This window comes from Monodon monoceros, unplaced genomic scaffold (assembly GCF_005190385.1).
Source record: "Monodon monoceros isolate NGI ecotype Baffin Bay Population unplaced genomic scaffold, NGI_Narwhal_1 Super_Scaffold_21, whole genome shotgun sequence".
NCBI classification, from domain to species: domain Eukaryota; kingdom Metazoa; phylum Chordata; class Mammalia; order Artiodactyla; family Monodontidae; genus Monodon; species Monodon monoceros.
In genome coordinates, this window is record NW_021703778.1 from 74,294,111 (window position 1) to 74,316,617 (window position 22,507).

The window sequence follows — 22,507 nt, forward strand, 5'->3', positions numbered from 1 at the left end:
GCAACTCACTGTGCTATTCTGTTGATTTTTAGTTAGTGCCTAGCGACATGTAAAAGGATTGTTTTTTTTTTTAATTTTATTTTTTTATACAGCAGGTTCTTATTAATCATCAATTTTATACACATCAGTGTATACATTTCAATCCCAATCGCCCAATTCATCACACCAGCCCCACCCCACCCCCCCGCCGCTTTCCCCCCTTGGTGTCCATACATTTGTTCTCTACATCTGTGTCTCAGTTTCCGACGTGCAAACCGGTTCATCTGTACCATTTTTATAGGTTCCACATATATGCGTTAATATACGATATTTGTTTTTCTCTTTCTGACTTACTTCACTCTGTATGACAGTCTCTAGGTCCATCCGCATCTCAACAAATGACCCAATTTCGTTCCTTTTTATGGCTGAGTAATATTCCATTGTATATATGTAACACATCTTCTTTATCCATTCGTCTGTCGATGGACATTTAGGTTGCTTCCATGACCTGGCTATTGTAAATAGTGTTGCAGTGAACATTGGGGTGCACGTGCCTTTTTGAATTATGGTTTTCTCTGGGTATATGCCCAGTAGTGGGATTGCTGGATCATATGGTAATTCTATTTTTAGCTTTTTCAGGAACCTCCATACTGTTCTCTATAGTGGCTGTATCAATTTACATTTCCACCAACAGTGCAAGAGGGTTCCCTTTCCTCCACACCCTGTCCAGCATTTGTTGTTTGTAGATTTTCTGATGATGCCCATTCTAACTGGTGTGAAGTGATACCTCATTGTAGTTTTGATTTGCATTTCTCTAATAATTAGTGATGTTGAGCAGCTTTTCATGTGCTTCTTGGCCATCTTTATGTCTTCTTTGGAGAAATGTCTAGGCCTTCTGCCCATTTTTGGATTGGGTTGTTTGTTTTTTTAATATTGAGCTGCAAGAGCTGTTTATATAGTTTGGAGATTAATCCTTTGTCCATTGATTCATTTGCAAATATTTTCTCCCATTCTGAGGGTTGTCTTTTCGTCTTATTTATGGTTTCCTTTCCTGTGCAAAAGTTTTGAAGTTTCATTAGGTCCCATTTCTTTATTTTTGTTTTTGTTTCCATTACTCTAGGAGGTGGATCAAAAAAGATCTTGCTGTGATTTATGTCAAAGAGTGTTCTTCCTATGTTTTCCTCTAAGAGTTTTATAGTGTCTGGTCTTACATTTAGATCTCTAATCCATTTTGAGTTTATTTTTGTGTATGGTGTTAGGGAGTGCTCTAATTTCATCTTATACATGTAGCTGTCCAGCTTTCCCAGCACCACTGATTGAAGAGACTATCTCCTCTCCATCGTGTATCCTTGCCTCCTTTGTCATACATTAGTTGACCATAGGTGTGTGCGTTTATCTCTGAGCTTTCTATCTTGTTTATTGATCTATATTTCTGTTTTTGTGCCAGTACCATATTGTCTTGATTACTGTAACTTTGTAGTATAGTCTGAACTCAGGGAGTCTGATTCCTCCAGCTCCGCTTTTTTCCCTCAAGCCTGCTTTGGCTATTCGGGGTCTTCTGTGTCTCCATACAAATTTTAAGACTTTCTGTTCTAGTTCTGTAAAAAAATGCCATTGGTAATTTGATAGGGATTGCATTGAATCTGTAGATTGCTTTGGGTATTATAGTCATTTTCACAGTGTTGATCCTTCCAATCCAAGAACATGCTATATCTCTCTATCTGTTGGTATCATCTTTAATTTCTTTCATCAGTGTCTTATAGTTTTCTGCATATAGGTCTTTTGTCTCCCTAGGTAGGTTTATTCCTAGGTATTTTATTCTTTTTGTTACAGTGGTAAATGGGAGTGTTTCCTTAATTTCTCTTTCAGATTTTTCATCATTAGTATATCGGAATGCAGGAGGTTTCTATGCATTAATTTTGTATCCTGCAACTTTACCAAATTCATTGATTAGCTGTAGTAGTTTTCTGGTGGCATCTTTATGATTCTGTATGTGTAGTATCATATCACCTGCAAACAGTGACAGTTTTACTTCTTCTTTTCCAATTTGTATTTTATTTCTTTTTCTTCTCTAGTTGCCATGGCTAGGACTTCCAAAACTGTGTTGAATAATAGTGATGAGAGTGGACATCCTTGTCTTGTTCCTGATCTTAGAGGAAATGCTTTCAGTTTTTCACCATTGAGAATGATGTTTGCTGTGGGTTTGTCATATATGGCCTTTATTATGTTGAGGTAGGCTCCCTCTATGCCCACTTTCTGGAGAGTTTTTATCATAAATCGGTGTTGAATTTTGTTGAAAGCTTTTTCTGCATCTACTGAGATGATCATATGGTTTTTATTCTTCAATTTGTTAATATGGTGTATCACATTGATTGATTTGTATATATTGAAGAATCCTTGCACCCCTGGGATGAATCCCACTTGATCATGGTGTATGATCCTTTTAATGTGTTGTTGGATTCTGTTTGCTAGTATTTTGTTGAGGATTTTTGCATCTATATTCATCAGTGATATTGGTCTGTAATTTTCTTTTTTTGTAGTATCTTTGTCTGGTTTTGGTATCAGGGTGATGGTGGCCTCATAGAGTGAGTGTGGGGAGTGTTCCTTCCTCTGCAACTTTTTGGAAGACTTTGAGAAGGATGGGTGTTAGCTCTTCTCTAAATGTTAGATAGAATTCACATGTGAAGCCATCTGGTCCTGGACTTTTCTTTTTTGGAAGATTTTTAATCACAGTTTCAATTTCATTACTTGTGATTGGTCTGTTCATATTTTCTATTTCTTCCTAGTTCAGTCTTGGAAGGTTATACCTTTCTAAGAATTTGTCCATTTCTTCCAGGTTGTCCATTTCTTCCAGGTTGTCCATTTTATTGGCATAGAGTGGCTTGTAGTAGTCTCTTAGGATGCTTTGTATTTCTGTGGTGTCTGTTGTAACTTCTCCTTTTTCATTTCTAATTTTATTGATTTGAGTCCTCTCCCTCTTTTTCTTGATGAGTCTGGCTAATGGTGTATCAATTTTGTTTATCTTCTCGAAGAACCAGCTTTTAGTTTTATTGATCTTTGCTATTGTTTTCTTTGTTTCTATTTCATTTCTTTCTGCTCTGATCTTTATGATTTCTTTCCTTCTGCTAACTTTGGGTTTTGTTTGTTCTTCTTTCCGTTAGGTGTAAGATTAGATTCTTTATTTGAGATTTTTCTTGTTTCTTCAGGTACGCTTGTATAGCTATAAATTTCCCTCTTAGAACTGCTTTTGCTGCATCCCATAGGTTTTGGATTGCCGTGTTTTCATTGTCATTTGTCTCTAGGTATTTTTTGATTTCCTCTTTGATTTCTTCAGTGATGTCTCAGTTATTTAGTAACGTATTGCTCAGCTTCCATGAGTTTGTGTTTTTTACGGTTTTTTCCCTGTAATTCATTTCTAATCTCATAGCATTGTGGTCAGAAAAGATGCTTGATATGATTTCAGTTTTCTTAAATTTACTGAGGATTGATTTGTGATTTGTGACCCAAGATGTGATCTATCCTGGAGAATGTTCCATGTGCACTTGAGAAGAAAGTGTAATCTGCCGTTTTCGGATGGAATGTCCTGTAAATATCAATTAAATCTATCTGGTCTATTGTGTCATTTAAAGCTTCTGTTTCCTTATTTATTTTCACTTTGGATGATCTGTCCATTGGTGTAAGTGAGGTGTTAAAGTCCCCCACTATTATTGTGTTACTGTCGATTTCCTCTTTTAGAGATGTTAGCAGTTGCCTTATGTATTGAGCTGCTCTTATGTTGGGTGCATATATATTTATAATTGTTATATCTTCTTCTTGGATTGATTCCTTGATCATTATGAAGTGTCTTTCCTTGTCTCTTGTAACATTCTTTATTTTAAAGTCTTATTTGATATGAGTATTGCTACTCCAGCTTTCTTTTGATTTCCATTTGCATGGAATATCTTTTTCCATCCCCTCACTTTCAGTCTGTATGTGTCCCTAGGTCTGAAGTGGGTCTCTTGTAGACAGCATATATATAGGTCTTGTTTTTGTATCCATTCAGCAAGCCTGTGTCATTTGGTTGGAGCATTTAATCCATTCATGCTTAAGGTAATTATCGATATTTATGTTCCTGTGACCATTTTCTTAATTGTTTTGGGTTTGTTTTTGTAGGTCCTTTTCTTCTCTTGTGTTTCCCACTTAGAGAAGTTCCTTTAGCATTTGTTGTAGAGCTGGTTTGGTGGTGCTGAATTCTCTTAGCTTTTGCTTGTCTGTAAAGCTTTTGATTTCTCCATCGAATCTGAATGAGATCCTTGCTGGGTAGAGTAATCTTGGTTGTAAGTTCTCCCCTTTCATCACTAAGTATATCATGCCACTCCCTTCTGGTTTGTAGAGTTTCTGCTGAGAAATCAGCTCTTAACCTTATGGGAGTTACCTTGTATGTTACATGTCATTTTTCCCTCGCTGCTTTCAGTAATTTTTCTTTGTCTTTAATTTTTGCCAATTCGATTACTGTGTGTCTCGGCGTGTTTCTCCTTGGGTTTATCCTAAATGGGACTCTCTGCGCTTCCTAGACATGGGTGGCTATTTCCTTTCCCATGTTAGGGAATTTTTCGACTATAATCTCTTTAAATATTTTCTCATGTCCTTTCTCTCTCTCTTCTCCTTCTGGGACCCCTATAATGCGAATGTTGTTGCGTTTAATGTTGTGCCAGAGGTCTCTTAGGCTGTCTTCATTTCTTTTCATTCTTTTTTCTTTATTCTGTTCCGCGGCAGTGAATTCCACCATTCTGTCTTCCAGGTCACTTACCCGTTCTTCTGCCTCAGTTATTCTGCTATTGATTCCTTCTAGTGTAGTTTTCATTTCAGTTATTGTTCATCTCTCTCTGTTTGTTCTTTGGTTCTTCTAGGTCTTTGTTAAACATTTCTTTCATCTTCTCAATCTTTGCCTCCATTCTTTTTCCGAGGTCCTGGATCATCTTCACTATCATTATTCTGAATTCTTTTTCTGGAAGGTTGCCTATCTCCACTTCATTTAGTTGTTTTTCTGGGGTTTTATCTTGTTCCTTCATCTGGTAAATAGCCCTCTGCCTTTTCATCTTGTCTATCTTTCTTTGAATGTCAGTTGACATATTTGAAGAGATCAACTGGCTAGAAGCAGATCAAGACCTAACCTAATTCAACATCTAAATATTAAGAGAATCGGTTACTCAGTTCTGTGAGATCTCTTCCATTCACCATGCAAAGACTTTCCCAGCTATAACTTTTGCCAATACTTGATAAAATGGTGTCAGTCCATTTTCCCCCATCTGATTCCCGGAGTGCTTTAAGAAAGGGGGAATATTAAATAACTTCATCAAAATAAATGTCTTGGTGGACATCTTTGTTTGCTCAGTGAGTGGGCTGCCTTGCTACTCTGGACTCATAACAAGCTTTCCTTCACCTCGTCTGTTAGCCATGCACACACTCTTTCCTTATATCCAAAGTTCTGTGGTTTTAAAACTTATAGCTGATAACTTCCCAAGATTACCTGGTTTTTCAGATAAATATTTCTGCTTTCTGATAGTCATTTTTCCTCTCCTCTCTATCCTTAATCTGACAATTGCTTTCAGTTAGTCATGGTGATTTGAGGACTATTGTATCTGAAACGTACAGACTGAAAGTTGGTTTATTTTTGAGATATAAAGGAGAAAAAGTGACCTTTCTCAGCCCTTTCACTTAATTCAAAATGCAGACAATGTAACTTTTAAAATGTGGAGCTAAGAGTAAAAAAGAAAAGCTATCCCTCCTAAATCATGGATATGTTTTTTCAGAGTTATTTCAGATAATTAATAATTTAAATGATATGTTAGATGCACATATTCTATTTCTAATGAGATTTAGATTGCAATGTGTATGGGACTTGAAAGCCAAAGATTAGCTTCAGCCATGAAACTTATTTCAGCTACCTCCCCAGCCTAACCCTGCCCCCAGCCCGCATGGCCCAAAATAACCTCACCACTCAGTGACCACAGAGGCAGTAACCCAGTTCCTTTTAGTCGGGAAGGGAAAACCCAGTAAGTGTAAATAAGTACAGGTCACATAGCAGGCCTCAGTGAACACAAGTTGAAACTAAAAGTCAAAGAGAAAGCTACCAAAAAAGTTTCCATTTCAAGTCAGTATATTTGGGATAAAAAAGGATACCTAATGGAAGCTGGGAGCAGGAAAAAACGATTAGGAACTGGCAATCAGCCATTGAGGTGAAATAGGGAGGAAGGGACAGCAAAAGGACACAGGTTGCTGAGGCCAGGAGTGTAGATATGATACGAAAGCAATATTGTTTAAATAACTGTTGACTTAGGCATCTAGTCTAGACTGCGAAAGGGTCAAATTCTCTCTGGGAAAAGTTGTTGGCTTTCTGATAATGAATAGTACAAAGTATTTCTGTTTAAATGTCAGATTGTCTCCCTCTTAAGATAGTACATATGGGAGCAATCTTTCCTGACTCCCTAAGATTCGTGCCAGAAATAAATTATTTTTTGAACTATACTAGTAAAGTCTAAAAAAAAGAAAAAGACTAAATCTAAGGTCTCCTTTTCCAGATACATAGCATGATTGGATTGTACTACAGGTTAGTCTACTTCTGTAAAACTTTTGAGTATGCCATTTGTAAGTGTTAGCATTGTAAATGACAGGAGAACTTGAGTCTACTTGTAATACTTCACTAGATACTATAAAAGCCTCTAAGTTATACACCTGCTTGACCATATACCATTGATATTACATGATACACAATAGGGAAAAGATCTTTTGCTGGTACTGTGCTCCCTTCTTTTAGAGTCAAAAGGATCTAGTGTGCAGAATTCAATTTAAAAATATTCAGTGGGTAAGCAGTTTATTCAAAAGTGGATTGAGCAGTTATTACACTGAACCCCTGCTTTCAAATATCCTGTTGTATTGATCCATAAGTAACTCACACTTGTCCAATGTGTGTCTCATATGGAATTGAAAGGTCACCATATATAAACCCAGCTTCAGATGGTGGTCAAAAGTATCATTGAGTTTTCTGTTTAACACTGTCCAGATCAAAATATATCTGCCCTTTTGCTAGATAGCTGTTGAAGTTCCTAAGCACTAGTCCTAATTGGATCAGAATAATTTAAAAACAAGTGGATTATATTTCTGATATGTCTTATTATTTTTATCTATAGTTTTTACTATATCCATATTGACTATATGTTTTAATAATAGGTATTCCATTGAAATGGCAAACTCATATGGTTATTTACTGATACTGAAATTTTTTTCTTCCATCACTTAGAAAAAGGGAAAATAGTTACAGAAATTTACATGCTATGGTGTGGGAAAGAGCATGAATGTTGCAAATCCAAGCACTATCAGTTATACACTTATAGTCTTGGGCAAGTTTCAGATTCAGTAGCCTCATCTGCAAAACGAAGTTGTAGTCTGTTTAAGCAGGTACAATGAGGATTCAGTATGGTGTGTAAAGCATATAGTACACACAAAAATAAACCTATTTCTCTGTCCTACTACCAGTCCATTTTAAGACTAGCAGCAAGTTTGAAAACTTAGTTTTATAGTGCACCCATTCAGCTGTGTGAAAAATGGCCTGATAAATACTGTTATGTCAAAAGAGAAAACTTACTCAAGGGTGGTAAATGACAACTAATCTTTGTATCACTCTATAACGTGCAAAGTACTTTATATACGTTATTATATATAATTATAATCTCATTTAATTGTCAAGTTTTTTCCAGGTATTATTTTTGTATTGAATTATGGTTGATTTACAGTGTTTCAGGTGTATAGCAAAGTGATTCAGTTATACATGTATATATTCTTTTTCAGATTTTTTTCCATTTTCTATTATCGGTTATTACAAGATATTAAGTATAGTTCCCTGTGCTATACAGTAGGTCCTTGTTGTTTACCAATTTTATATATCGTAGTGTGTATCTGTTAATCCCAGATTCCTAATTTATCCCTCACCCCCACTTTCCCCTTTGGTAACCATAAGTTTGTTTTCTGTCTTGTGAATCTTTTTCTGTTTTGTAAATTAGTTCATTGTGTCATGTTTTGAAATTCTGCATATAAGTGATATGTGATATTTGTCTTTGACTTCACTTAATATGATAATCTCTAGGCTCATCTATGTTGCTTCCATATATATATATATATATATATATGAATATACCATATCTTCTTTATCCATTCATCTGTCGATGGACATTTAGGTTGCTCCCATGTCTTGGCTGTTGTAAATAATGCTGCTGTGAAAATTGGGGTGCATGTATCTTTTCAAATTAGAGTCTCCTCCCTATGTATGCCCAGGATTGGGATTGCTGTATCATATGGTAACTCTATTTTTAGTTTTATAAGGAACTCCACACTGTTCTCCATAGTGGCTGCACCAGTTTCCATTCCCACCAACAACGTAGGAGGGTTCCCTTTTCTCCACACCCTTTGTTGACTTTTTAATGATGGCCATTCTGACCGGTGACCAGTGAAGTGTAACCTCATTGTAGTTTTGATTTGCATTTCTCTAATAATTAGCGATGATAAGCATCTTTTCATGTGCCTGTTAGCCATCTGTATGTCTTCTTTGGGGAAATGTCTCTTTAGGTCTTTTGCCCATTTTTTGATTGGATTGTTTGTTTTGTTGTTGTTTTGACATTGAGCTGTATGGCTGTATGAGCTGTTTGTATATTTTGGAAATTAATCTCTTGTCAGTTGCATTATTTGCAAATATTTTCTCCCATTCTGTAGGTTGTCTTTTTGTTTATGGTTTCCTTTGCTGTGCAAAAGCTTGTAAGTTTAATTAGGTCCCATTTGTTTATTTTTGCTTTTGTTTCCACTCTAGGAGACAGTTCCAGAAAAATACTGTTGTGATTTAGGCCTGTGTTTCCCTTTAGGAGGTTTATAGTATCCAGTCTTATGTTTAGGTCTTTAATCCATTTTGAGTTTCTTTTTTTATGGTGTTAGAGAATGTTCTAATTTAATTCTTTTATATGTAGCTGTCCAGTTTTCCCAGCACCACTTATTGAAGAGACTGTCTTTTCTACATTGTATATTCTTGCCTCCTTTGTTGTACATTAACTGATCATAAGTTCATGGGTTTATTTCTGGGCTTTCTGTCCTGTTCCATTGATCTATGTGTGTGTTTTTGTGCCAGTGCCATACTGTTTCGATTACTGTAGCTTTGTTGTATAGTCTAAAGTCAAGAAGCCTGATTCCTCCAGCTCCATTCTTAAGATTGTTTTAGCTATTTAGGGTCTTCTGTGTTTCTGTACAAGTTTAAAATTTTTTTGTTCTAGTTCTTTGAAAAATGCCATTGGTAATTTGGGAGGGATTGCATTGAATCTGTAGATTGCCTTAGATAATATGGTCTTTTTAATATTGATTCTTCCAATCCAAGAACATGGTATATCTTTCCACCTGTTTGTGTCATCTTCAATTCTTTCATCAGCATCTTATAGTTTTCAGAGTACAGGGTTTTTTTTGCCTCCTTAGATAGGTTTATTCCTAGGTATTTTATTCTTTTTGATGCGATGGTAAATGGGGTTGTTGCCTTAATTTCTCTTTCTGATATTTCATTGTTAGTGAATAGGAACTGTATATTAATTTTGTATCCTGCAACTTTACTGAATTCATTGATGAACCCTAATAGTTTTCTGGTGGCACCTTTAGGATTTTCTATGTATAGTATCATATGATCTGCAAACAGTGACAGTTTTACTTCTTTTCCAGTTTGGATTCCTTTTATTTCTTTTTCTTCTCTGATTGTTGTGGCTAGGACTTCCAAAACCATGTTGAATAAAAGTGGCAAGAGTGAGCATCCTTGTTTAATTCCTGACCTTAGCGGGAACGCTTTCAGCTTTTCACCATTGAGCATGATGTTAGCTGTGGGTTTGTCATATGTGACCTTTATTATGTTCAGGTAGGTTCCCTCTGTGCCTACTTTCTGGAGAGTTTTTTTCATAACTGAGTGTTGAATTTTATCAAAAGCTTTTTCTGCATCTGTTGAGATGATCATATGGTTTTTATTCTTCAGTTTGTTAATGTGGTGTATCACATTGATTGAATTGCAGATACTGAAAAATCCTTGCATCCCTGGGATGAATCCCACTTGATCATGGTGTATGATCCTTTTAATGTATTGTTGGAGTTGGTTTGCTTGTATTTTGTTGAGAATTTTTGCATCTATGTTCATCAGTGCTATTGGCCTGTAATTGTCTTTTTTGTGTGATATCTTTGTCTGGTTTTGGTCGCAAGGTGATGATGGTGGCCTCATAGAATGAGTTCAGAAGTGTTTCTTCCTCTGCAATTTTTGAAATAGTTTCAGAAGGATAGGTGTTAACTCTTCTCTAAATGTTTAGTAGAATTCACCCGTGAAACCATCTGGTCCTGGACATTTGTTTGTTGGGATTTTTAAATTACTGATTCAGTTTCAGTACTGCTAATTGGTCTGTTCATATTTTCTATTTCCTCCTAGTTTGGTCTTGTGAGATTGTACCTTTCTAAGAATTTGGCTATTTCTTCTAGGTTGTACATTTTATTGGTATATAATTGTTCATAGTAGTCTCTTATCATCCTTTGTACTTCTGTGATGTCGGTTGTAACTTCTTTTTCATTTCTGATTTTATTGATTTGTGCCCTCTCCCTTTTTTTCTTGATGAGTCTGGCTAAATGTTCATCAATTTTGTTTATCTTTTCAAAGAACCAGCTTTTCGTCTCATTTTTTTTTCTTTGCCTCTATTTCATTTATTTCTGCTCTGATATTTGTGATTTATTGCCTTCTACTGACTTTGGGTTTTGTTTGTTCTTCTTTCTCTAGTTGCTTTAGGTGTAAGATTAGGTTCTTTGAGATTTTTCTCATTTCCTGAGATAAGCATGTATTGCTATAAACTTCCCTCTTAGAACTGCTTTTGCTGAGTCCCATAGGTTTTGGATCATCGTATTTTTGTTTTCATTTGTCTCTAGGTTTTTTGGGGGTTTTTTTTTGCAGTATGCGGGCCTCTCACTGTTGTGGCCTCTCCCGTTGCAGAGCACAGGCTCTGGATGCACAGGCTCAGCGGCCATGGCTCACGGGCCCAGCCGCTCTGCAGCATGTGGGATCTTCCCAGACCGGGGCACGAACCCGTGTCCCCTGCATCGGCAGGTGGACTCTCAACCACTGCGCCACAAGGGAAGCCCTGTCCTTAGGTATTTTTTGATTTCTTCTTTGATTTCTTCAGTGATCCATTGATTGTTTAGTAGCATATTGTTTAGCCTCCGACATGTTTGTGTCTTTTGCAGTTTTTTTTTTTCTTGTAGCTGATTTCTAGTCTCATAGTGTTGTGGTTGGGGGGGGAAAAAAGATGCTTCATACGATTTCGATTTTGTGAAATTTACCAAGGTTTGTTTTGTGGCCTAGCATGTGACCTATCCTGGAGAATGTTCCGTGTGTACATGAAAAGAATGTGTATTTTGCTGCTTTCGGATATAATGATCTATAAATATCATCTGGCCTAATGTGTTATTTAAGGTCTGTGTTTCTTTATTGATTTTCTGTCTGGATGATCTGTCCATTGATATAAGTGGGGTGTTAAAAAGCCCCCTACTGGGCTTCCCTGGTGCTGCAGTGGTTGAGAGACCACCTGCCGATGCAGGGGACACGGGTTTGTGCCCCAGTCTGGGAAGATCCCACATGCCGCAGAGCAGCTGGGCCCGTGAGCCATGGCCCCTGAGCCTGCGCGTCCGGAGCCTGTGCTCCGCAACGGGAGAGGCCACAAAAATGAGAGGCCCGCGTACAGCAATAAAAAAAAAAAAAAAAAAAAGCCCCCTACTATTCTGTTACTGTTGATTTCTCCTTTTGTTTCTGTTAATATTTGCCTTATATATTGAGATGTTCCTGTGTTGGGTGCATGTGTGTGTGTGTGTATGTATATATATATACATATATATATATATTTACAATTGTTATATCTTCTTCTTCGATTGATCCCTTGATCATTATGTAGTATCCTTCTTTGTCTCTTGTAACAGTCTTTATTTTAAAGTCTATTTTGGGACTTCCCAGGTGGTGCAGTGGTTGAGAGTCTGCCTGCCGATGCAGGAGACACAGGTTTGTGCCCCGGTCCGGGGAGATCCCACGTGCCGCGGAGCGGCTGGGCCCGTGGGCCATGGCCGCTGAGCCTGCAGTCCAGAGCCTGTGCTCCGCAACGGGAGAGGCCGCGGCAGTGAGAGGCCCACGTACCGCAAATAAATAAATAAATAAATAAATAAATATAAAGTCTATTTTGGCTGATATAAGCATTGCTACTCTGGCTTTCTTTTGATTTCCATTTGTGTGGAATACCTTTTTCCTTCTCCTCACTTTCAGTCTGTATGTGTCTCTAGATCTGTGAGTCTTTTGTAGGCAGCATATATACGGGTCTTTTTTTATATCCATTCAGCCAGTCTGTCTTTTGGTTGGAGCATTTAGTCTGTTTATATTTAAGATAATTATCTTTTTTTTTTTTCTGCTACGTTGGGTCTTTTTTTGCTGCACGTAGGCTTTCTCTAGTTGTGGTGAGCAGAGGCTACTTTTTGTTGCAGTGCCTGGGTTTCTCATTGCGGTGGCTTCTCTTGTTGTGGAGCACGGGCTCTAGGTGCATGGGCTTCAGTAGTTGTGGCACACGGGTTCAGTAGTTGTGGCTCGTGGGCTCTAGAGCGCAGGCTCAGTAGTTGTTGGGCTTTGTTGCTCCACGGCATGTGGGATCTTCTCAGACCAGGGCTCGAACCATGTCCCCTGCATTGGCAGGTGGATTCTTTTCTTTTTTTTTTTCTTTTGCAGTACGTGGGCCTCTCACTGTTGTGGCCTCTCACATTGCGGAGCACAGGCTCCAGACGCGCAGGCTCAGCGGCCATGGCTCACGGACCCAGCCGCTCCGCGGCACGTGGGATCTCCCCGGACCAGGGCACGAACCCATGTCCCCTGCATCGGCAGGCGGACTCTCAACCACTGCGCCACCAGGGAAGCCTGGCAGGTGGATTCTTAACCACTGCACCGCCAGGGAAGTCCTCGATATGTATGTTCTTAATGCCATTTTATTAATTGTTTTGAATTTGTTTTTGTAGGTCTTTCCCCCCCCCCTTTCTTCTTTTGTTCTCTATTTTGTGACTTGATGGCTATCTTTAGTGTTATATTTGGATTCCTTTTTCTTTTTCGGGGTGTATATCTAGTATAGATTTTTGGTTTGCCATTACCATAAGGTTTTTGTATAGCCATGTATTATATACATGATTGTTTTAAATTGCTGATCTCTTAATTTCAAGTGCATTTAAAATACCCTGCATTTGTATTCACCCCTCACGATTACTGGTTTTGATATCATATTTTACATCTAATTGTTTTGTGTATCCCTTAAATGCTTATTGTGGATACAGATGATTTTACTACTTTTGTCTTTTAACCTCCATACTGCCTTTGTGTGTGGATGATTTCCTACCTTTACTATATGTTTGCCTTTACCAGTGAGCTTTTTCATTCCATAATTTTCTTGTTCCTAAACATAGCCTTTTATTTTTCACCTAGGTAAGTTCCTTTAACATGTGTTGTAAAGCTGGTTTGGTGGTGCTGAATTCTTTTAGCTTTTGCTTGTCTGTAAAGCTTTTGATTTCTCCATCAAATCTGAATGAGAGCCTTGCTGGGTAGAGTATTTTTGGTTGTAGGTTTTTTCCTTTCATCACTTTAAGTATATCGTGCCACTCCCTTCTTGCCTGCAGAATTTTTGCTGAAAAATCAGCTTATAGCCTTACAGGAGTTACCTCGTATGTTGTTTGTTGCTTTTCCCTTGCTGCTTTTGTATTCTCTTTTTATCTTTAATTTTTGTAATGTTGATTAAAATGTGTCTTGGTTGTTCTCTTTGGGTTAATCCTGTGTGGGCCTCTGTGCTTCCTGGACTTAGGTGACTGTTTCCTTTCCCAGGTTAGGGAGGTTCTCCTTCTGGGACCCCTATAATGCAAATATTAGTGTGCCTGATGTTGTCCCAGAGGTCTCTTAAACTGTCCTCATTTCTTTTCATTCTTTTATCTTTTTTCTGTTTAACTGCAGTGATTTCCACCCTTCTGTCTTCCAGCTCACTAATCTGTTCTTCTGAATCCTTTAGTCTACTATTGACTCCTTCTAGTGTATTTTTCATTCCAGTTATTGTATTGTTCATCTCTGTTTGATTGTTCTTTATATTTTCTAACTCTTTGTTAAAAACTTCTAACTTCTTGCTCTGTGCATCCATTCTCCTCCCGAGTTCTTTGATCATCTTTAATATCATTACTCTGAACTCTTTCTCAGGTAGATTGCCTATCTCCACTTCACTCAGTAGTTGTTCTGCAGTTTTATCTTGTTCCTTCACCTGGAACATATTTTTCTGCCACCTAATTTTGTCTCAGTTGCTGTTTGTATTTTATGTATGTCATAGGTTACCTACGTTTCTCAACCTTGGAGACATGACCCTCTGTAGGAGGCAGCCCGTGCATCCCCGCAGTGCATTCCTCTCTCATCACCCAGGCTATATGCTCTAGAGGTTCCCCCTAAGAGGGCTGCATGGGTCCTTCTGTGTAGCGGGCTGACTGTACGGGCTGTCTGGTAGGCTTGGTTAGCCTCTAGTCTGGTTGGTTAACGGGCCCTACTTTGCGCGGATTCTGCTGCATGTTGTTTAGCAGGGCCTGGTCCTGAGGTCGCTGGTTACGGAATCCTAGGGAGCCCCAGGGCTAGCGCTGTCTCGCTGGTAGGTAGAGTCAGGGTCCTGAAGACTCTGGGGCTGTTGCCCACCTACTGGCAGGTGAAACCAGATCCTGGGGTTGGTGCTGGGCTTCTGGCAGGCAGAGCTGGTTCCTGAAGTCTGGCTGCAGGGCTCAGGGATCCCAGATCTCATTTCAGATCGTTGGTGGGAGAGGGCCAGTTCCTGACACAGTTGGGTATGGGGTCTGGAGTGTCCTGAAGGTTGCGTTGCCCTGCTAGTGGGCAAAGGCAGGGCCCAGCCGGTCCCAGGGTAGGGTCTGGCCTGTGTTTCAGGATCATAATTTTCTTGCTTCTGATGTCTGCTCCCCGGTGGGTGAAACTGGTCTAGAGGCTTGTGCAAGCTTTCCTGGTGGGAGGTGCTGGTGCCTGTCCACTGGTTTGTGGAGCTGGGTCTTGGCCCTCTGGTGGGCTAGGCCATGTCTAGGGGAGTGTCTAGAGGTGGCTGTGATCTCTTTAGTCTTTAGGCCACCTGTCTGCCAATGGGTGGGGCTGTGTCCCCACCCAGTTAGTTGTTTGGCCTGAGTCATCCTAGTACTAGAGCCTACAGGCTATTGAGTGGGGCCAGGGCTTGGCACTAATGAGCCAATATGGCAGCTGCCGGGAGTGTTCTTGAGGTTGAATGTTCCCCAATACGTCTGCCACCAGTGTCTGTGTCCCCAGGGTGAGCCACAGCCACCCTCCCACCTCTCCAGGAGACTCTAAGACCAACAGGTAGGTCTGGCCCAGGCTCCTATCAAATTACTGCTTTTGCCTTGGGTCCCAGTATGCATGAGATTTTGCATGCCCCCTTTAAGAGTGAAGTCTCTGTTTCCGCTAGTCCTGTGGGGCTCCTGTAATTAAGCCCCACTGGCCTTCAAAGCCAAATGCTCTGGGGGCTCATCTTCCCGGTGCCAGACTCCCAGGCTGAGCAGCCTGATGTGGAGCTCAGAATTCTCACTCCTGTAGGAGAACCTCTGCAGTATAATTATTCTCCAATTTGTGGGTCTTCTACCCAGGGGGTATGGAATTTAATTATATCACGAGTCCACACCTCCTCCCCTACTCATTGTGGCTCCTTCTTTATGTCTTTAGTTGTAGAAAATCTTTTCTGGTAGGTTCCAGTATTTTTTCATCGATGGTTGTTCTGTAGATAGTTGTGATTTTGTTGTGCTTGTGAGAGGAGGTAAGCTCAGGGTCTTTCTACTCCATCATCTTGGTTGTTTTCCTTATTATTCTGATTTTATAGATAAGAAACAAACTTAGTGGAGCTCAGTCACATGATTTCAAGTGACAGGGCCATGACTCAAGTGCAGGGCCTCCATCTCCTCTTCTCACAGTCTTTCCACTTGTACCTTTCTCCCTCTTCCAGAAAATGATAGCAAAAACTCCTTGCTTGAATATTTTAAATGTAATCTTGCCTCACTTTATAAATGTCCTAAATTCAGCAAGTATATTACAGAAACCAATAGTGAGAAACTGTCATCTCAATTAACTGCTAGGTAACAAAATGTATATAATAACTGGCTTTGTTTTATATATTAGATCATATTTGGATCAGCTCCTGATATCAATGTACTGACCTAAAGCATTTTAAAAGCCCTACATTGTACTTCCTTTCAGATTTCATGTATATGAAAGATGGGAAGTAGAACAAGAGCAGCAGCCTGGGGAAAACTCATACAAAAGAAAGGACTTAAAGGAATTGAGTCAAATAAATGGTCCTAAGCAAAGGTGGTACCCTGTACAAAACTGGGGAAATTGGTCACTAAGTTCCAAAATGAAGCAAGTGAAACTCCACCAAGGAAAAAATCAAGTGCCAGATGCATTTAAATTAAGTTTTCTTGTGTAAGGAAAACATACGCGTCAGAGTGTCAAAGGAGGAGGTAGCCAACTAGAGTGTTAGTACTAGGGGAGAGTTACCATTACTCAGGAAAAAATTAATCTCGGATCCTGCACTTTGGGATAAAAGCCAGAAGAAGAATTACTGCCTGGCTCTTTTCCCTCCATGTACCAAAACAGAGCAACCTGTATTTAGAAGAAAACCTGTCCCCCATGATGCAGGCTAGGACAAGTTTCTCTGCCCTTGGCCATGCTTCCCTTGCCAGCTCACACTCTAGCTCTCCACGGCTACTGCCTCAGTCTTCGTTCCACAAACCTGTGAAGCCCTCACCTCCTCCCACACTCTCCAACTTCAGAGAGAAAATAGGAACTGTCATGAACTTCAACTTTCCTGACACCAAATCTACAAGTCTAACTATATCTGTACCCACCTTTGAGCCGTCCTCACGTCTATTGCATTGACCCTCATAGCTATGGCTAATGCCTTCACCTGTGCACAGGGATTTTTGTGCAGACAGTTCCTTCACACACAGCAGCAGCAGCAGGACCCTCTCTCTACTGGCTGTTTTCCATCAGCATTTAGATGTACATATGTATTAAATCTCCCCATCTTTAAAAATAAATAAAAGCATGACCTCATGTCTCTCTCTAGATATTGACCTTTTGCTTTCTTCCTCTTTACAGCCAGATCTAAAGTGTCAGTTTCTCACCTCCTGCCCACTTCTCAACCCACGGTAATCTAGACTCTGTGCCCACCACTCTACAAAAAATTCTCAACAAGAGCACTAATGGTTCTCATTTTACTAGTCCTCTTAGCAACATTAAACCCTCCTTTTCAAACAACTCTTCCTTTAATTGATGTGATACCTAGTTTTTCTAGTACTTCCTTGACCACTCTTTCTTATTTGCCAGTTTCTTGTCTATTTGCTGTAGATTCTCAGGTTTTTGTTCCCAAATCCCTTTTCTCATTCTGTACACACTTCCTAGGCTCTCCCATCCTTTCCCCAGGCCAGTGATAGATTTGGGCACATCAGACCTATACTTCTCTCCTGACCTCTACCAAACTTCTGCCTGAATATCCATTTACCAGCCTACATCTTCCCTTGGATATTTCACAGGCAACTCAAATCCAACAAATCCCAAAGCTCAACTCATCTTTCCCCATCAAATCTGCTCTATCAGTATTTTCTACCTCAGGAAATGGCACCACTGCCCCACCCAATTCTAGCCAGAAATCTAGGAGTCATCCTTTACTTGTCTCTCTCTCTCACACACTTCACATTTCCCAATCTCCTAGTCGTGTTGATTCTACATCTTGAATATCCTTAACTCCATGGATTTCTCTCACCAATGCCACCACTGTCATCCGGGCAACCATCATCTCTCATCTGGACTGCCACAATATCTTGTAAAGTAGTCCTCCAGTATTCACACATATTGTCCATCCCCCAGTCGGTTTCATATCCTGTCAATATCTTTAATAAAGCTCTGCACAATCTGGCCTCTTCCTGCTTCTCCTGCCTCTCTATGAGCTAGATCCCTCTTGCCCTATTTTATTGTTCCCCAACTCTGCAGACCTTCTTTTAGTTCCTCCAGCAGAGCACATTCTTTTCTCCCCTTAAAGCCTTCCTACTTGCTGTTCCCTCCCCCTCTAACTCTCCAGCACTCTTCATCAGGGAAATTCCTATGGAATCTCTTCCTCAGGGAAATCTTCCCTGATGCCCCAGACTAATTTGCTTTCCTTGTTAAACAATACCCTAGAATCATGAACCCTTTCAGTGTGCCCAAATCACCTATAATTTTTGGTGGTGTAAAATTATAGGTGATTTATAGTGGCAAGATTTTCCAGTCTTGCCACTGAACTAGAAGCCCTGGAGGCCAGGGACGATGTCTCATCACCACTGAATCCACGCTGCTTGGTATAGTGCCTGGCACATAGACACTGGTTATTATTCGTTGAATAACTAAATACAAATATAGAAGCAATTTATCAAAAACAAAGCCCATCTTTCCATGGTATTAAAGCAGAAATCAAAATGCCCTGTTAATCAGCATAGCTTTTCATGCTTGCATAATACCAAGCTATTGCTGGGGGAGGGTTTGACAAACTTCAGCAACCTGACAGAAAACAAGGAACTCGCTAAACATGGAACTCTAACCATGGACATCTCTTCAACTTATCTGCTGATTTTTTAGAGATTTTCACAGTTTACATAGTTATAATCCATGCATAAGCACTATTTTAATTCTGCTTTTTTACAAATTTCCTCCCTTAATCATTGTCTACTTGTTATGTTTAATGGTAACCTGGGGTTACAACAGGTTAATAGGTCATAACTTTCTTAGTCGTTTCCTCCCCAAAGTTAGGTGGTTTTTTTTTTTGGTTAGTTCCGATGTTGTTATGAATGGCATTGCTGCAAACACTCTTCATAAACAACTTTTTCATTCCAAATTATCTCCATGAGGAATACAAAAGTGGAGTTGAGACATCAAAGCATATGAGCGATTTATTTCCCTTCATATAGATATCCAGAGAGTTCTCAAAAGAGAATCAATGTGCAAGTGCCATTAATAATGTATAATAAAAACCTATGTTTAGGGCTTCCCTGGTGGCGCAGTGGTTGAGAGTCCGCCTGCCGATGCAGGGGACATGGGTTCGTGCCCCGGTCCGGGAAGATCCTACATGCCGCGGAGCGGCTGGGCCCGTGAGCCATGGCCACTGAGCCTGCGTGTCCGGAGCCTGTGCTCCGCAATGGGAGAGGCCACAACAGTGAGAGGCCCGCGTACCGCAAAAAAAAAAAAAAAAAAATCTATGTTTAATTCTGTGTAGTCATACCAACACTGGGTTTTATACTTATTTAAGTTTAAATTTTCTTGAAGTTTAATAGATAATAACTAACATTTATTGAGCTCTTTCTGTGTGTCAGGGACTTCTAAGGATTTGATGTAAATTTCCAACTTTAATAATAACCATAAAGCTCTAAGGTAGATGCTACTACTGTCCCCCTTTTAGAGATGAGAAGACTAAAGCTTAGAGTTGCCCAAGTGAATTAATGAGGTTTAAATGTAGATGTGCTGATTCCAGAACCTCTACTCTTAACCACTGTGATACACTGCTGTATGGTTTATTAGTGGTAATGCTTTTTTTTCTGTTTTATTTACCCAAAAGGAAAAACTACTATTAAAAACAAAAACTGAATGTAGCTTTTCTGACCTCAGGAGTGTCGCATAATTTATTGCTAGAGAGCTTGTTGTTTTGTTGAAGTAAATATCTTGATGGACCTTTTTGGTTGAGAAAGGTCAACTCTCTGGGTTTAGCCTAAGTGGGCCAGGAGGATACAAAGAGAGATCAGTTACTCCAAATAATAAGATGAAAGAAATCTGAATTTTCATTGGATGCCCTAGAAAAAGAGAATGAGGCCTAGGAAAGAAAGTAGAGGGAGGTTGGTAAAAAGAACTGAGATGGGATACATGCCAGAAACACGGCAGGAGGCAGGGGCCTACTGGAGGACATGGCTGGTGAGAAGTGGCTGTCCTGAGAGAATGGCTGTCACATTGCTATAAGCAGTCATGTGTGCACTGAATTTGAAGTTGTTTTCCGCTTTGTGCCATAGCCTTCCATTAACTCTAAATCTTTCATGCAATTTGGATACATCTGATTATCTTGGTGGTGGATCATTTGGAGGAATGAAGGATGAGGAGTGGCACATCATGGGCAAGAAGGCAATAGCTAAAGGAACAGGAGACAGTACAAGCAGACTGCATCGTGGTCTAACCCAGGAGACACAGAAGCAACCTTGGAAACTCTTGCAGAAATTGAGTCTTAGGACTGACCATAGTGGTTGGAAATGGGACTCGGGCCATTTTTGTACTGAAAGAATAACCCTAAACACTAAATTGTTTGGAGTTGTCCAGGTTAGAAACTTCTGGGTTATATTCAAGTGGAAAAGAAATTTTGTTGAGCCACAGTAAAAGAAATTTGGTTTATTAGCAGCATTTGTCAGTCTCCTCCTTGCCGTATGGTAATTACCTTCCAGAACACCAGACTCTTCTGGGTTTCCTTGTGCTTTATCAGGCACTCATCAGTTTCCTTTGCTAGTTCCTCCTTTTCTTCCTGATCTCTTGATCACAGTGTGCCACAGGGCTCAGTCATCCATACTTTCCTCTATCAACGGACACTCAGTCCTTGGTGATCTCATCCAGTCTCTTGCTACTACATACCGTCCATATGTTGACAGTTCCCAGATTTGTATTTCCTAGACTTCTCTACTGAACTCCAGACACGTATATCTATTGCCCACTTGACCTCCCCACTTATATGTCTAAAACTCATCTCAAACTTTACATGTTCAATGGTACATTTCTGGTCTTCCTCCCAAAAAATACACCACTCATGGCTTTCTTCATCTCAGTTGATGGCAGCTCTGTCCATCCTCTCAAGCCATAAAACATGAGTCATCCTTTATGACTCTTTTTCTGTTATCCTCCATTTCTAATTTGACAGGAAATTCTGTTGTTTTTACCATCAGAATATATCCAGAATCTGCCCATTTCCACCATCTCTGCTTCTACCACCTGAGTCAGAGCCTCTGTCATCTCTCAACACAATCACCCCAAAGTCTCCTAACTGACCTCCCTGCTTCCACCTTTCCCTGCCTCACAGCCAACAAAGATCCTTTTAAAGCCTATATAATTAAAGCGTATTATTCACTCCTTTGTCTCTCGTTTCATTCAGAGTAAAAGCCAAAGTTCTTACGGTGGTCTTATCTGATCTTCACTGATTCCTGCTTTAGACAAAGATACATCTTGGTAAATCATAGTTCTTCATTGCAGGCCAGGCTGTATCCATCCACTCTACCAACTGCCAAAAACAAAATGTTAAAAAGGTGAACGCAAGCCTAGCAAAATTACAGATCAGTAGCTTTTCTGCCTGTGGACAGATTGGACATTCCTTATTCAAAGCAGTGGTTGAGTAAGATGTGACTTGGGGGTGAGCAGGTAGAGAGAGAAATCCTGATATCAGCCACTTTCTTGCTAATGAGCACATTATCTGTAGTTTTGGTGTATCCTCTAGAGGTTTCTAATATGCAGAATGATCTACTTCTGAGCCTCTTTAGGCCATTAAGTTTAGGCCATTAAGTTCTTTGGCATTGATGACGAATTTCCTGTGGCAAGGAACTCATTTTTACTTTTGTCAGCTATTCTAAAAGTCAGTAGATTGATGCAGTTGGTTCTGAAAATACCTGCCAACATTCTGAGGTCCAAGCCCTTACCTCCTGCCTTCTAGACTAATGATTCTCAATCATGGGCCACTGTGTCCCCCAGGGGACATTTGGCAATGTCTGGAGATGTTTTTGGTTGTCACAGGGTGACAGGTGGGAGGTGCTACTGGGTGGGAGGTGCTACTGGCATCAGGTGGGCCAAGGATGTGGCCGAGCACCCACCAATGCACAGGACAAACCCCCCATAACAAAGGATTACGCAGCCCAAAATGGCAGTAGTGCTGAGGTTGAGAAACCACCATCTAGACTATTCTGGCGGACTTTTAATCTACCTTGTGCCCCATTGCCAAACCAGCATTCCTAAACCGTCACGTTTATCCATCACTCCTAAGTTCCAGTAGCCCCCATAGCTCTTCATTGCCTGAAAGATCAAGTCTCTCCTTCTCATCCTGGCGTTTAGATCCTGAGGTGTTTTGCACACTTAATGTATCCATTCCCTAGCAGGAACTCTGCTTCTCCTAAGCTTTCATTGGCACCATCCTTCACACTACCATCCTTTTACTGACGTTAACCCCCCAAACACACAACCGGTGAGGACCCTCCCCACAGCTCTCCTCTGATCCAACTCTTACCCTCTGAAGTCCACACGTGTGGCACACCCCTTGCCACTGAGTCAGTCTATGCCACTCCCTTCTGTACATATCAGGGCTCACATGTCTACACTGTTATACAGCTATTCCCTCTATTT

At 40.0% G+C, this 22,507-nt stretch overlaps 1 protein-coding gene across 1 annotated transcript in view; it reads left to right on the forward strand.

Moving 5' to 3' along the window:
- The window catches only part of SENP8 (SUMO peptidase family member, NEDD8 specific), a 46,408-nt gene that overhangs the window by 18,077 nt on the left and 5,824 nt on the right, over nt 1-22,507 (forward strand). The gene's annotated exons all lie outside the window — the stretch shown is intronic.